This window comes from Helianthus annuus, chromosome 3 (assembly GCF_002127325.2).
Source record: "Helianthus annuus cultivar XRQ/B chromosome 3, HanXRQr2.0-SUNRISE, whole genome shotgun sequence".
Taxonomy (NCBI): Eukaryota; Viridiplantae; Streptophyta; class Magnoliopsida; order Asterales; family Asteraceae; genus Helianthus; species Helianthus annuus.
Genome location: NC_035435.2, coordinates 29,598,856 through 29,616,752, shown reverse-complemented (window position 1 = coordinate 29,616,752; position 17,897 = coordinate 29,598,856). Strand labels below are relative to the sequence as shown.

Below are 17,897 nucleotides of genomic sequence, written 5' to 3'. Positions count from 1 at the left end.
GGTGGTGGTGGTGGTGGCAGCGGAGTGGTGGTGGTGGCAGGGCTAGTGGTGGTGGTGTTACAAATTTACACAATCAGTCCTTTATGTTACAAATTTACACAATCAGTCCTTATTTACTAACCGACTTAACTGGGTTATGATTTTTGGACTGAAATGGCACCTTTCCAGAACGTAGGGGAGGAAAATGGCGCATTTTTGAAAAATGGACTGAAATGGCCAAAGTGACCAAACCACAGGGATGAAAATGGCAGTTAACTCTTTTTAAAATTTTCGGACGAAAAATCGAAACCTATACACTTTTAACCGAAACATTAGGGTGGCGGGGGTACACCCCCGGGCACCAACTAACCTTCGCCCCTAGTGAAGGCGACATCTTAGAATGGATCATCGACACTAAGAAGGACAAGAAAGTTTGTAAAGAACTTAACCGAAAATAAGGTTTGGATAGAACGACACCGTCGTTGCTTTCTCTAGGGTTTCGACGATAAAGGTTGTAACCTCCCCGATAACAAAATAAACCAAAGGTTGTGATATCGTATGTTTTGGTCTATTGTACGTGAAGAAATAAATGCTGGACACAAAAGGATTTGAATTTGTTCTACAACTGGACGTCTTTGAGGAAACCCACTGAACTCCTATGAAAGTGATCTGCAAGACAGAAAACACGTTTAGAGTCGCCACAAGTTGGGATTCCTCTTTGTGAGCCATCTCATTCATGAGAATAAGTACTAGTTCTAATTCGTGTAAGTAGGGTTTTGTGAGAGTAAAGGAGAGAACGGACTCAAAGAATGTGGATCAGCTTTTGATTTATAGTAGACCTTGTTAGTTGTCCATTTCATCCAAATGATGTGGTTCCTACAACAATAACCATTTAGGTGATGTCACTTATGTTCCCATTGGTGGATATCAATCCTTTACCTAACATGTGCGTGGGTAGTAATCTGCTGATCGCGAGACCACCAAATGGGAGAAGGTGTACTGCTCCTTTGCTGGTGCATCTATGGTCTGCTATCACGTACACGTGGTCCTAGACCTTTTTGAGGCCATGTGTAGTGGTAACACCACATAACCCCCTTTACGGGAGATCATGTGACAAATGGCAAAAAAGTAAAATATGAGGGTTATAGGGGGTTATATAACATGTGTGTGTAGTGTGGAATTATGTAGATATAGGGTTATATATGTATGTATATATGTGTGTGTGTGAGGCAAATGTGTTCCCCGTTATCATTTCACAAAAAGAACGATTTGGAGGGGTATAGCTCCTCTCGGAGTAGTGTAGAGAGGCGTCATAAGGCGTTATGGTGGCCTTCTGCGTTATATCACCTTCCACTACAGAAGGAGTAAGGAATTTGATATATTTCTCTACAAATATGAGTGTGATGTGTAGGCAAAACTAAATGTGTATTGTGACTAGTAATAAAGTGTTATCTCCATAGAGATTATAATATCAAATATTCTACCATGATCATTTGTTTATTATTTTGTTTTTTTATATTAAGAAATTCCTTGGTAAACTCAATCTATTTACAAGATGTTATGGATATACATCGAGATAGATGGTAAACGGGCAATAAGCTGTGTCACTACCCATTTTTGAATAGCAAAACTAAGTTTTTTAAAAACTACGTCCATAGATCTCGGGGTTATAACATTACTATGCATGACCCTTTGAAATCGACTAAGTAGTTCCACAACCTCTGGCACCAGAAAACCGAAAGTATCAAAAGTAAATGGGATAAACACATGCCGGTTGTCAAGGCACACCTTCTCATGTTTGGTCATTTTGCCCGAAGCAGCCTTCAAATCAACCTGACCTACCGTGAAAGCACTACCCCTTAAGCCCACAAGCGGGGAAACCCAAGTTAGATCTACACATGCATGTTTTCCTCCTACCCATTCAAAGATCAAAATGTCAGCTGGTCTATGGATAGATCTCCTTTCCAATGGGCCAGTTAAGAAATTAACGAGTGCTTCTTTCTTAGCAGAAATACCAGCGCGTCTGAATATGTTAAAAAGGACATCCTTAACCAAATCATGTCGGTACTTTAACCCCGAGAGCTCTCTACAATAAACTGCATGTTCCCCAAAAGAATCCAAACACGCCTTATGACAAACATTGCATATCTTATCAACTGGAAATAAAGAAATCATGAAGCGATACTTAAGGATAGTACGATACTCCACCAACAACATATGCTGGCCTAACCCATCTATAGGTATAGCAAGAAGAAAATCTTATGCATATGGTGCTTGTAGACACTAAAAACAGCGTAATTTTTATAATGGTAAACAATGTAAAATAATTTATATATCATATTTGATGCATAAATATTTCTAGAATTCAAATCAACAAAAGAAATTAACGTGAAAGTATTTTAAACTATATTTTTCGTTATTTCAGACATTAATCGAGTCCTTGGCAAAAATCTAGGTATGTCCATTAGTGCAAGTTCAATGGTTTTTTTTGATTCAGTTTCTTGTGTTAGAAATTAAAAAAAAAAATCAAGTTAAAAACTTAACAATCAAGTTCAAAACATAAAGTCAAACGAAACTGCATTTACAGATATACTAAACTAAACATTGAATTCAGTTTTACTTTGGATTTATTTTTGAACCATACACATTGAATTACTATATCTTTAAGTGAAAGACACAAACTTCATTCTTGGGTGTTTTGTGTCATGTGACAGTACAAGTACAGTAAGCAATAGCTTATTGTAGGACATTATGTTAAAAAAATGTTTTCAGGACCAGGACCGGACCGGAGGTCGACCGGACAAGTCCGACTGGATTTAAGACCCGGATTACGTCATAAATTATATAAATATCTACTTATATATAAAAGGAGAAGTAATGCTGATGTAAATTTGCATACTTGTCAAGCAACCAGGCATGCCACGTAGAATCTGATGATGTCATAAATACCAATTAAATTGTTAATATATTCCATTAATTAGCCCACATGTAATGGGGCGCGACCAACAACATAGCGCCGGTATGGAGCCCCATACACCGCCCCCCCCAGCGCCATGAGCAAAAAAAAAAAGAACAGGCGTGAAAAATTTCGCGGCGCGAGGAAGAAGGGGATTTGTTCTCCATTTTCCACTTTGGTCCCTGCATTTTACAATTTGGTCCCTGCATTAAAACACTTTGGTCCCTGCATTTTACACTTTGGTCCCTGCATTTTACACTTTGGTTATGATGAGGTAGGGCTTTATGACTACGGCCTCAAGCCCCATAAAGCCCCGGGGTGACGTGGCATGCCACATGGCGCATAACGCCCATTTGGGGGCTTTATGACTACACATGGCCTTAGTAATACATAATTTGGCTCCACTTTCAAAATTTCAAACCATTTTTTAAATCCCTCTCTCTTTAAATCCCTTCTCCACTTTCAAAATTCAATCCATCTCTTATATCTCTCTTTCATCCAGAGCTTTCATCGATGAAGATGGACACGTTGAAGGCAAAGCTTCATGGTAGTGTACTCAAAATCAAATAGCTTATACTGTACATTCATATATGCTTTCCATTTTTCAAACCCTATATTCGTTTGCCCTCAGACGCCGATTCACAGCGAAAAACCCAACTCACAGCGACCCATCTTTCTCACTCTAAAATCCATAATTTCTTCTCTCTGAAAACTCATCACCCACCGATTCATCCAGAAATTGATACATACGTTTAGGAATTTCGTGTTTCCACCATGTATCGTTGGTGAAATTGGATCGATCTAAGCGGTTACCAGGTAGGAATTTGACTCACTGAGAGTTGTTTATGTTCGGATTTCTCTATTACTTGTTTAAGTTATGAAATTGTTTTGATTAAGTTAGGGTTTAATTCTGTTTTTTGTTATAGGATCTTAGGGATTCGTTCTGATTTTACTACGATCATCAGGTAATTACAACTTCAATTCGATTCGATTCTGGCATAAGTGCATGATTGATCTTGATTCAAGGCATCTTATTGTGTATGTTAGGTGATATAGCATCAGGGTCTGCAGATATTGTATATGTTATGTGACTTTTTGAGAGTTTGGGCATATTGTTATAGGCTTGTAGCTCATCATTTGTTCTGCAATAAGAGTTGGGAGCAAACACAAGCAGAAGGAAACCATTATCTACCATCAAATTTTACTGAGTGGTACATTTCTTATTCATGCTTTTATTTATTTCTAAGCTTCTTCCTTTATTAATTCAAGAAAAGCAGTCAACTAAATACTTTATCATGTTGCAGTGTTTAAAAGAATCTAGAGAATTAACATAGAAATAAGGGTGTATATTGCGTCACTTTTTGGTGGATTAAAAGAATCTAGAGAATCGATTCGCATGTCTGGTCAGTATATTTGTTTGCTTTCTTCTCTAAAAAGGAATTATCACGATACATCCACTCATGGTGTGGATTTTTTGTGCCTAGAAAAGCAGTTGTACACTTTTGGACTTTTGGTTTGAATTTATGTTTTTTTTTTTCTTCAAGGCTTTGAACTTATGTTTCTGATTATTTGTGGTACATGACTGAGTAAGTTGACCAAGATTTCTATACAAACAATGTTTAAATCGGGCTTAAAGTACAAAATTATATTCCTAGATTCAAGCTAACTATTCTTCATGCAAAGTTGCCAAAAGAAAGCTACTTTTGAAGTATGAGCGAGAATTGTGGAAATATAAGTGCAAAAACGAAACCATACTTTTGGGCTTTTTCCTCTATTTCCAATAATGCTCTAATTTTCCAGGTTCTAGACTTTTTTTTTAATAACAATTATATATTAGGATGCATTTATTTAACAGATGTTTGAAAATATGAGATCATGGCTGCATTTGATAATTTGAAACTTAACCTACAAAAATGTTTTTTTTATTGTGTCAGTGATTTGCTAATTTAATTTGTGGAACAATTACTGGAGTCGACTAGCAGAAGGTTTGTTAATATATAAAGATCACTTATCACTAATATTTGTTGTTTTAAATCTCGATTACAGGTTAAATTAACTCGTGCATCATTCTTATTTAAGTATTTATCATCTTGGCATAATGTCAGAACCGGATGTGATTAAACCCGAGGTATCATATTCACTTTTCTTCTTGATTTATAAATTAAATTCAAACAACTTTTAGACCCGTAATTAAACATGTTATCTCGTATCAATGTTGAGATCTTCTCGTATGTCATGAAATAACTTTTATAGAGTAAATTGCCATTTTAGTCCCTGAGGTTTGACTAAAATTGCCACTTTAGTCCAAATAGAAGGTTGTGATGGGGGTGGGTGGTGGGAGGTGGTGGTCGATGAAAATGGCAAAAAATAACAAAAGTCAGGGACTAAAATGACAGAAAACAAAACTATTTGGACTAAAATGGCAAGAAAAAAAAACTATTTGGACTAAAGTGGCAATTTTAGTCAAACCCCAGGGACTAAAATAGCAATTTACTCACTAACATTTTTCTAACATGAATATATTCTATCGTCTTATTTCAGATGACGAAGTCATATATATGGCTTCAAACTGCTGATGGATCGATTCAGTAAGTGGAACAAGAGGTTGCCATATTCTGTCCTTTCATATGTCACGAGATACATGCAGGCATGGGTTCTTCAAAAACATATCCAATTTCTCTTCCAGCACGAGTCAATCCCGTTACATTAAGTTTAATACTTGATTATTGTCGGTTCCATCAAGTCCCAGGCCGCTCTAACAAGGTTCGTATTAAAGCAACAATTTTTTTTTTTTTTATGAAAACCGGTTAATGTTGTAACAAAATAGTGGTTCCATATAATCGTTTCTTGATCAATGAAAAAGGGTGGTTTTTTTTATAGGAGCGCAAGTCATTTGATGAAAAGTTTATCCGTATGGACACAAATAGGCCGTGTGAGTTAACTTCCGCTGCTGACAGTCTGCAATTAAAGCCGTTAGATGATCTTACCTGTTAGTGCATGCATCTGTCGACTTCGTCTTGTATCGAGTCTTACACTAGATATGTTAGATCAGGGCACGTTGTACGAGAAAATAGGAGATTTAGGTGTTGTTTAATGTGATTCCGCTTGAAGCAGGTGATTTTGCTTGAAATAACACTTGTTATTTTCAAGCGAAATCAACACATTCTGATTCCGCTTGAAATGCAAGTTGTTACTTTCAAGCGAAATCTCTTGGCTTATAAATAGCCTTCAAGCGAGATCATATGTATCGATTGTGAACTTGGATACCGAAGTGCTGTCGGTTTATCCTTTGACTGTAATTGTTGTTAAATCAATCTAGAAAGTGTTTAAATTGAAGTGCAAGCTGTTTCTAAGTCTGTTTCTTGTTTTCCGCACCTAAAACAGATCAAAACTCCTCTGAACGACTCGTTCGGGTCAGCCACACGATCCTACAACTGGTATCAGAGCTCAGGAGGAGGAGTTCTGCAGAATTCAGCTGGATTTCATTGAGTTTTCTTGCTTCTACACCTTCTTTCTTGAATTGAACAAGTTTTCACGGTTAAAATTGGCCAAATTTTTCACAGAATGTGTAAAATTGCAATTTAACAAACCCTTGAAAGTTTAAAGTCAAAATTCAGCCTAGAAATAGTAAAAATGGATCCAAGTTTTGATTCCGCTTGAACGAGCAGTTGTGGTTTCGCTTGAAATTGATTATTCCGCTTGAAAATTTCAAGCGAAATCTGTTATTTCGCTCGAAATTCTGTCTGATTCCGCTTCAAGGACCTATTCCGCTTGAAAGTTTTCAAGCGAAATTAGTGATTTCTCTCGAATCATCTGATTCCGCTCGAAAAGTTTTATTCCGATTGAATTTCAAGCAATATCAGGTTATTTCGCTTAAACTTCTTATCTTGCTTGAAATTTTTAATCTCACTTGAAGTTGTGTTTCAGGTGATTTCGCTTGAGTGTGTATTCCGTTTGAGTTACTATTTCGCTTGGAAAGTGCTGTTTTAGAAAAACGTGTTGACGAATCATGGAAGAAGAGTTCTATAACGCGTTTGCTACACCTTCAACTACTCCGGCTGTTATTGCTCAAAACATGAACTTAGAAAACGAAACTGGAACTTTGCAAAAACCCCCGAAACTTATGGGAATTGAGGAATACCATGGATGGAAGAATCGATTTGAGAACTGGGTTCAGGCAAACCATCTGAGAGCTTGGGAAAGTATTGAAACCAAGTATGTTAGACCATAGTCTGCGTTGAATGTTGACAAAATCATCTTGCTTTTTCAGAAATATCAAATGCATGAAGATTACATCAAGTTCAACTTAATGACCTTGATGAATCACTAATAAGATTCAACCTCTACAATCTTCTCAATCACCTTTTCTACTTCAACTATCTTCTCAACAATCTTGATTTCTTTCCTGTCTTTTGCAGCTTTTCTCTCTTTGAGTTTCTTCAATTTATCTGCAAAATAAAATTCAAAACTGTCAGAAGATAAATGAGTTTTTCCAACATTTATCTGTTCAATTTCTTCATCATCATCACTGCTTTCTGTTGAACTATCTTCTGAAGAAACAGATTTTTCATCTTCATCAGATAACACAGCCATCCATTCCTTCATCAACTCTGGCTTTTGAACAATTTGATCAATAAAAGCTTTAACATTTGGATCAGCTGGAATGTACTTGTCCCAGCTAAAACCTTCAGCCATTTTCTCATCATCTTGATCAATAATCCCATAATAAGCCTTCTTATTTGCATCTTCGATCATTTTTCCATGTGCAGTTTGTGAATCCTTTTGTTGATGCGGTTGATTAGTGATTTGTTGATATATGGCTTTTCGATAATAATCATCCTTTCCAAAAGGATTATTTGCTCCACTACTCTCCTGATTTTTGCACTCTCTTTTGAAATGACCTTTCTCCCTTCATTTAAAACAAGTAACTTTAGATTTATCAAAACCTAAAGATGAAAGATAAGCATCCAAAAAATCATTTCGTCCTGTAATCATTTTGAACTTTTCAGCTCTTCTCAGAACACTAGCTAAAGCCCACTTTATATCTATAAGTTCTAATTCCTCTGCATCTATTTGATCATAATCTTCCTTTGTTAGCATCGGATTACCAATTTTTCCTGCAATCAATCCTTCATAAGATTCCAAAGCAGTAACCAGTAAAGCCATATGATTTTTAACGACTTCCTCAGAAAAATTTTGTCCATTTTGAAGATGCAATGCCACATTGCACTGAATCATATGTCCATTACCAACAGTAGCACTTTGAACACTTGGGGGATTAACATTTGAAAACCCATTAGTACTGACTGAACTTTGACTGACTGATCCAGATGAATCTCATGCACTAAATACGGTTTGGATCTTTGGACTTGCTTCTACAGTCTGAACATTTCCTTTGTAATACAGTTTGACATCCTGTTGATGACTTGAGCTGTTCATTCTAGCAATTTTCTGCTGTTCAAGATCCTGTGCCTCAAGTTTTTCAATAAACTGACCAATCGACAATCTGCCAAACTCTCCAGAATTCTTTAACATCATGAGATAAGTACCCCATTCTTTCTGCGGTAAAGCGTCAGCTAGCTTTTCAACCCATTCTGCTGGAGTTTTAGTGATTTTCAGCTGAGACATGGTACGCACCAGATGACAGTATCTCTCAATGAGAGTCTTTGGAGTCTCACCAGGCATACTAGTAAACAACTCAAACTTCTTTTTCAACAATGATGCTTTACTTTTGAGCATTTCTGTACTTCCTTCAAATTTCTTCTTAAGTGCTTCCCAAATTGAAAACGCACTCCCATCATGTTGGAGCAAAATAAAGATGTCTTCTTTGACAGCTTGCTGTAGGAGACTAATCATCATTTTCTCTCCTTTATAACTATCTTTATTGGTAACATGTATCTGTGTAGATGTGGTATTCCTACAAGTGGTAACTCAAAGACATTAAGTTGTACTTGATTTATCTTACAATTGGTACAGGTTTGGTCTTACAACTGGTACAGAGGTTTAATTGTGCATACTTGCAAGTGGTAAACCAGGGACATTAAGTTGTACTTGATTTTCTACAAGTGGTTAAAATTGAACAAGATGATGAACCAGTCCCTACAAATGGTAAAAACAAACTTATTTTCTGGAAAATCATTTTGATTAAAACAAACTTAAGTGTTTTGAAATCTTAATGAGAAAATAGTTTGTTGTAAGGGGGAGTTCTGATTGTTTATGCCAAGTGGATGGCGAATTGATGCGATTTGATATCGGTTGTCAACTTTCTGTACAGTTTGTTTTTAAATTTCTTTAAATGTGTTTGCATTTTAGGGGGAGTAAAAATTTCAGAAATTCAAAAACATTAGAAAATTTGAAAAAGCCAAAAACATGATAAAATCAAAAATGAGTTTTTGTGTCAAAGAAGAGGAAATGATAATACATCAGTAGACTGTCACAACATGCTAAAAAAATGGAAAGTTAAAAATGTGATAAACAATCTCAATGCGGATATGCCAGTAGGTTTTTGCACATTTAGTAGATTGTGACGAGATATAAACATAGATTTCAAACTTGCTTATATCGTGGGTAACAATTTCTTGGATATATGGGTAACCCCCGAAATCTTGTTTGAAAGGTCTCTCTTTCTGAGATACTAGGTCTTTATACTCAGTGATATCTGGGGTATTATCCCGGGACTTCTGCTGAATAGAAATTCTGACCTAGTCCCCGTATAATACTTTCTGCAAATGCTTGAAACATAGCACAGCCCTCAACAAAAATGATGAAACAATAAAATTGATAATCATTGCTGTTGAAGAAAAGATCCTCTAAAGGGGACACACCTAAAGTCGAACCGTCATCTCTCTGCTGAACGGAAGTTCTGACCTGAGCTCTCACGGTTTCGCATCTAACCCCTTTACAGATATCATCTGTGGTATACTCACCTGTAAGACTGAATATTGGGATCTGGATACGGGAATATATTCAAGTGATGGGACACGCGAATAAGTTTAAGTTCTAAAAACATTAATCTCGTATCTCGAATCAATTGAACTTTGTGTGAAAATTTAAGTGGACCAATATACTGACAATCTAAGTGAATTGTTTAGAACTTAAAATGAAATGAAGCTTAACGGTGATGGTGATTTGTTTCAAAAACTGATATGATCCTCTTACATAAACTCACAAAAAATATTGTCTGTAAATATTTCTTTACTGCATTTTATTTCCGTTATATAAAAATCTAAAAAGATTTTTAGTGTGTTTTAGCATAAACTTTTGAAAAATTCAAAAAGATTTTCGACAACTGATGTTGAAAAACTGATTTTCAAAGTCCCAAGTGCTAAACATGATGACATTTTTGTGAGGAGGAGTATGTGTTTTGGAAACAAATATGTTTTGATTAAATTTACAAGTAGTTCATCAAGATTATAGTTAAATTTGAGGGAGAGTCTAAATACCTAAATTTGAAATGTTTAAATTTGTGAGGTTTACTTTGGGGTAGAGATTGTGCAGGTGTAAGTCTGAGCCAGGTGACGATTCTAAGCTGAATGAGAGCCAGGGCACGATCTTGGAATAACATTAGTAGAGTCAGGTTGATCGATCCTGAGAAGTTTGTGTTTAGAGAGCCAGGTTTCCGATACCTGAGGACTCAGTGGACAAAGTTTGAGCCAGGCAACGATGTTGAACCTGTGAAAGCCAGATTACGATCCTGAAGCTGATGATGCTGATGAACTTAAGGAATGTCAACACATCGTAAGGGGGAGTCTGAAGATATTCAAGAGAAGTTAGAAAGAGTGAAGCCCAGAGACTGATAAAGACTGAAGATGAGAAGATTCGACACGAAAGACTCGTCAACATCTGAGGGGGAGTCTGTTAGTGCATGCATCTGTCGACTTCGTCTTGTATCGAGTCTTACACTAGATATGTTAGATCAGGGCACGTTGTACGAGAAAATAGGAGATTTAGGTGTTGTTTAATGTGATTCCGCTTGAAGCAGGTGATTTCGCTTCAAATAACACTTGTTATTTTCAAGCGAAATCAACACATTCTGATTCCGCTTGAAATGCAAGTTGTTACTTTCAAGCAAAATCTCTTGGCTTATAAATAGCCTTCAAGCGAGATCATATGTATCGATTGTGAACTTGGATACCGAAGTGCTGCCGGTATATCTTTTGACTGTAATTGTTGTTAAATCAATCTAGAAAGTGTTTAAAGTGAAGTGCAAGCTGTTTCTAAGTCTGTTTCTTGTTTTCCGCACCTGAAACAGATCAAAACTCCTCTGAACGACTAGTTCGGGTCAGCCACACGATCCTACATTACCAGTAGGGCACTTGCAAGAATGATTGAAGGAAAAACTCCTGAAGAAATACGTGAAACTTTTCACATACCTGATGATCTAACAGAGGTGCTTTATGCATGCATATACCCACACATATATACATATAGAGTAAAATGCCATTTTCGTTCCTGAGGTTTGGCCAGTTTTGCGACTTTCGTCCAAAGGTTTGTTTTTTGCATCTGGATCCAAAAGGTTTAAAACCTTGCCATTTTCATCCAGCTCATTAACTCCATCCATTTTTCTCCGTTAAGTCAGGGGTCTTTTCGTCTTTGTTGTTAACTTAAAAGGCAATTTGGTCTTTTTTACTCTATGTACAAGCATTTAGCATAATGTACAAGTATTCAAAAGACCGAATTGCCCTTTAGGTTAACAAAAAAGACGAAATACCCCTGACTTAACGGAGAAAAATGGATGGAGTTAACGAGCTGGATGAAAATGGCAAGCTTTTAAATCTTTTGGATCCAGATGCGGAAAAACAAACCTTTGGACGCAAGTCGCAAAACTGGCCAAATCTTAGGGGCAAAAAAGGCATTTTACTCGTATAAATATAATGTGTAATGTCTGCTTAGTAATAATATATATTTTAATCATTGTTGTAGGAAGAAAAGCTGGAGCCTTTGAAAAATATAACCGATGACCTCCGTATACGATTGTTGAATAGACTTTACGCAAGAAAGAGGAAAGAACTAAAAGAAAAAGAGAAACTCAAGGTAACTTTTTGTTTAGCCCATTTTGTCACACACCTGGATCAATCAAAAGCATAAAAACCTTGTACCGTATTACTCTTAAATGACTGGTTCCAAGTTCTAAACAATTACAACGGTTTATGATCACCCGTAGGTGGCGGTAAGTAGGGGCAGGTTTATGATATTTGCATTAAAGATGGAGAACGCATACAAATATTATACATTAAATTCTAAGAGGCGTAATCAGGTTAAGATCAACATGCATTGGTTCTTTTTTACTCTATAAGTCGTCTTTCTTCCAAACTTCCAGAGTCAGTCATCTGTCATGGTGTATTATCGTATTGGCTTATTTAGTAATCATTATTGTGTTTGTTGTGCCTGATTTAGTTTATTTCAAAATCATATACCCTATTTAAGTTTATGTTTCATTTGCAGACAATTGCTTATTCAAGTGGCCTTGTAAAAGTCTATGAAATCTTAGATTCAACGGAACTGGACAACTGGCAACTTCAGGTGACCATGATTTTGTAATGCACTAATGCTGCTTCATTGTTATATCTATTTATTTATCTCCGTTTCTTAGATTTTTTAGCGTTTTCTGGATTTCTCTTACGTCTCTTTTTCCTACAAAATGTTGATAATTACCATTTACCCCCTCTTTTTGGTTTCTAGGCTGAATTTCAGAATGTTACGGATTCAGTAACTAAATTTGGAAAGGCTTCATGTTCATCCGCTTCTATTTCTTAGAACCCGCAAAGAAGTGAAACCCTCCCTACAAGTTTTGTGTTGGGTTTCAACTCTGATACTCCACAATTAAATTCTCCCAAGGTATGCCGCTATTAGATTCACACCCTGCAGCCTTTTGTTATTAATGTATGCTTTTAGGATGCATTTTATATACTACTCTCTATGCTAAAATGTTCTTTTCTCAGGTATCGGAATTTGATCAAGATCATCAAAGATGGCTTCCAGTTGCAGAGCTAGCAGAGCCCGACGATAACGGTGATCGTGTATGTGCTCTCGCATGGGCTCCAAACATCGGAAGGTAAAACGGCAACTTTAAGGTGTGCGTATAGGTATAATCATATATACTCACATACATAGACTGCTTTTGAGTTTTGAGTTTATCTATACTCATAGTTGTTAATGGCGAATAGCGTCAAAGTGCGATAAGGTACCTATATGCTACATAGCGAATAGCGATAAATAGCGTGTGGCTATTTTACAAATAGCGATACACTAGAAAAAAATTAAGAATTTTATATGTATATTATATCAAAATACCCTGGTATATATACGCTATTTTACATGTATACTTAACAAAAACCTCAAATCCAGCTATTTTATAGCTATATTTAATTTCTATTTATATTAAAAAAACAAAAAAAATTGTTGCTATTATCGCTATCTCTCGCTACAACCCTGATAGTGAGCCTAGACCTATATGCTACGTAGCGCGCTATAGCGATCACTTCGCTCGCTATTGACAACTATGCTATACTAATTGGTTGCTTTTGTTGTGTATGTAAACAAAGCGATCTCTAATAGCGCTTACTAATTGTTGGTTTTTAAATATGTAACAAGTTTAGGCCATATGAGTTGATAGCCGTTGCAACGTCCAATGGATTATCAATATGGAAAATGGCATCAAACCCTGACCATAATGGAAGGCTTTCAGTTGAGAAAGTTGTCACGTTTCCTTGCCATGAAAATGAGGTATATGTCCTCTTAGAATTTAATGTATAATATTTGTATGAGTTCTCCATCTTTAAGGCAAATATCATAAACTTGCCCCTGCTTACCGCCACCTACGGGTGATCATAAACCGCTGTAACTGTTTAGAACTTGGAACCAGTTATTTAAGAGTAATATGGTACAAGGTTTTTATGCTTTTGATTGATAAACTCAAGGATGATAGGTATAATAAACTCACACCTGGATCAACCCGGCTCATGAAGCGGCTACAGTAAGGATATTTAGCTTTTTATTTTTCTTTTAACTTTTTAAGCACGTTTTGACTTCAACTGAACTCGAATTCGTTCGTATTGTGCAGAATTCAAGAAAGGTTCATACCTTTGGACTCCAGAATAGGTACAAAGAGAATCCCGAAGCACATGAGAACTCACAAGCAGACTGAACTTGAAAAGGCAAAAGCAACGCTTCTGCTGGCAACCTTTCCAAAGCGATATTTTGGATTTTTTCAGTTAACCTATGTTTTGATTTTGATATCAGTTTTGATTATATATATATATATATAGGAGAATACACAAACTATAACATAATTTTATGTAAATTAGTTATGATTTGTGTCAAAATGATAACAATAGATGTTAGGTTTAGGGTTTAAATTTTATTTGAAACTTGAAGGGTCTACTTTGTAACCTTACTTCAATTTGAAGGGTAACACAAATGTAGGATCGTGTTCTCGACCTAATGAGTCGTTCAGAGGTGTTCTTCTACTTTTCAGGTGCGGAATAACAAGAAATGTAGATAGAAATAGCTTGCACTTCACTTTAATCTACTGTTTCATTTATTTGATCACAATTACAGCTCAAACATCACACCGGAAGCACCTCGGTATGGCAATTACAAAAGTTACAAATGAGTTCGCTTCAATGGTATTTATACAGATCAGGTTTCGCTTGAAGTGACATGTTCACACAAGCGAAACCTTATGTGACCCTTCAAGCGAAACCATCCAAGACCATTTAAGCGAAACCTTTTCTAATACACATACATTTTCCTATTTTCTCGTATATTGAGCCCTAATCTATACAATACAAAGAATGACACGATCCAAGACGAAATCAACAGATGTAGTGCACCAACAACAAAACTTTATTATTGAAAATAGGAATTTTGCTAGTAGACGACAAATTTCTTTACAAGTCATCTCTTTCCTTCCTAATCATCTTCCTCGCCATATTAAAATCCTCCATTAAAACTCTGCTCATCAAAATTATCAAAGTTTCGACCCGATCCTACGCGACGACCCGCCGGCCCGGTAAAGGCTCCGGATCCCGGCCGAACTGGTCCGACTGGCCGGCCCGGTCCGGTTTTAAAAACCTTTTAAAACGCGTCGGGCATTATATTCTAATAGAATTAAATAAAAAATAAAAATAAAAACTTAAAAAATGCTATTGGCCAACGATTGGGAAGGTGTGCGACATTGCCATTTTATAAAGCACGCCACCCGGGATTTTTTTTGAAAAAAACGCCCAAGGGGGAGGGTTGTAGGCGTTTAGGGGCTTTTTTTTTTTTGGAAAAACGACAAAAACCCCACTACGAGTGGTCTAAACATTATAAGAAGAATTTTTGGTTTAAAATCAAACTAGGAGTAGGCTCTTACTGTAAGATGGGTTTTGGATTAGAAGGACCCTAATCAAATATAGATAATATTTTTTTAAACTAGTGGGCTAAAGTTACACCTTTAACAATCTAAAAGTAAAGGGGCTTGTGTCACACCCTAACCGATGGCGGAATCATCGGGGCGCGGCACTGAGCAAAACAGATTGTCCAGAAGTTTCCATAACAATTATCATTACTATTCAATTTAAATAATACGTCCCATACCATATCTCAAACAGTAAACAAATTATTACAGACAGAATCCAGGCAAATGTTTCTGTTCCGACAACTCAGATTTTAAATACAGCAATTGTTTATCTGCTTCTAGAGACCCATAATTTAACCACTACAGACAACTATTTGTTGGGCTCTAGAGCTTTATTCTAGCCTCGATTTCCTAGCAGATAAGCATCTTAAACACCTGTCACATACGTTAAAATAAAGTCAATACATGAAATGTAAAGGTGAGCATACAAGTTTGATAATAGCATATAGAGTTCGAAATAGTTTATGCATAACCAGCACGTACACAGTGGAAAATGATGCATGTTAATTATCGACACGGATCTATCGATACCAATGACTGCGGGTTAACTGCCCGAGGCAGTTCGTAATACATGATCACCACTGTAATCCATGCAAATAATTGTCCTTAACAACCCCCGCATGAGCGGGTGCAGAGTCCAAACTATAGTACTATCGCCGTTAAGGCAGGCAGACAGCATTCCATGTGTAAACATAACAAACAAGCATTCATTAAGTCACGTAATACATGCGGTAACCGTTAGCGTTTTAAAATATTGCGTAGTGTGTTCGATGTGATTTCGTATATGTAACGTATGTAACACCCAAAAGTGCATAAAGCAAAAAGGGATCGAGTATACTCACAGTGGTTGATGGATTGAAGGGAGCGCTTGAGAGTAAGGTTAGCCTGAATAGTTCGATAGTAAAATGATAAGCAACGCGTAAAACGGAAATAAGTGTTGGAGGATCGGACAGCTGGTCGATCGGACGGTAGTCCGATCGGACGGTTGACCTTTCGGTTGATAGTCCGTTCGGACAGTTGTCCGGTCGGACGGGAGTCCGATTGGATGGCTGTTCGAGTGGATTGTTTCTTCCTTTGAGTAAGATGTGTTTGTGTATGATGGTTGACTATTGAAGTTTTCGTTGTACCATTTGAAAACCTTGAAGTATCTTTACCTTTCAGGTCGGTCGATCGGACGGTCGTTTGATCGGCCGGTAACCCGATCGGCTAGGTACTTCAGCAAAACAAGTTCTCAGGAGGGTGTTACCTGATCGGACGGCTGTTCGATCGGGTGGCACTACTAGTGCGTCGAACATGCTGAAAAATCGATTAAGTGTTGAAGTCAAGTATCTCATGATCCGAAGAGTAACCCAATCGGACGGCAGTCCGATCGAATAGCAGTTCGTTCAATACCCAGCTTCTAATAAATTGATTAAGTGTGGGATCATGTGCTAGCTGATCGGCTGGCTAGTCGATCGGCTGACTCTCCGATCGGCTGGCTGTCCGTTCGGACAGCAGTCCGATCGGTCAGCACCCTGACCTGATCGGCCTATTCGTCTAACACTTGGTTGTTCTGATTGTTTGTCGTTTTATCGAGGTATTTTGACAATGAGTCAAACAACAGAAACCTCGTCTTTACCTGGTTCTCCTGTTCGGACGGGAATCACCCAAATCCGGTTGGTGAACGGTTCGAGGCGGTGTTTGACGTTTAACCCGAAATCGGTGAACCTCGTGGATAGATTCTGGATCTTGAGTCACACAACCATCGAAATGGTTAGTAAGTCGGCACAAGCTCCGTTTCTATCGATTTTGGAGGTATTGAGTGTAAAAGAGTTGAAAGAAAGTTTGGAAAACCATCTTTCAATCCCTTTTTATCGTGAATATGTTTAGATCCGTCAAGGATCTTTGTTTGTTTATGTGGAAATCGATTAGATCCAAGTTATTCTTGGTGGATTGAGGCCAAAACATGAAGTTCTTCAAGAACCCATGATGACATCATCCTAGAACACTTGAATCTTGATGATTTCACGGTTAAAAGTTAAGATTTGAAAGATAGAAAGGTGTAGGAGTGCGTGTAGATCAAGAAAGTACAAGATTTAGGACGAAATCTTACCGGAATCGAGAGAAATCTGAGAAAAAATGAGCTGAGCGTGCTGGTCGGTCAGAGGTTTCCAAAAGTAGAAATTTTGACAATGACAGGGCTATTTATAAGATGCTAAAAGGGGTAAAGGCTGGCCGATCAGTCGGTCAGCACGATCGGACAGCCTGTCCCGGCTGGCTGTTCGATCGGCTGGTAGCCTGATCGTTCAGCTGCCTGATTCGAGTGTTTGGTGCGATCATTTCTGATATTTTGATTTCGATGGCGAGCGATGCGAGTGCGATAGAGTTTCCTATTCAAATTACTTTTAATCCCAACTACTATATCTAACATACAAGCATCTATATTTCACGCTGTCTTTTCGCCACCAATTATCATAATTCGATTTCGATTGAGTTTCGATTGCGATTCGATTGATTACCACACATAACATAAAGTAAACATGCACAAGTAACACATAAGGCACACACACACGTACAACA

The 17,897-nt window shown here is 37.2% G+C and overlaps 1 pseudogene; it reads left to right on the top strand.

Moving 5' to 3' along the window:
• Nucleotides 1-3,362: 3,362 nt before the first annotated feature.
• Nucleotides 3,363-14,322, top strand: LOC110928932 (annotated as a pseudogene).
• Nucleotides 14,323-17,897: the final 3,575 nt, after the last annotated feature.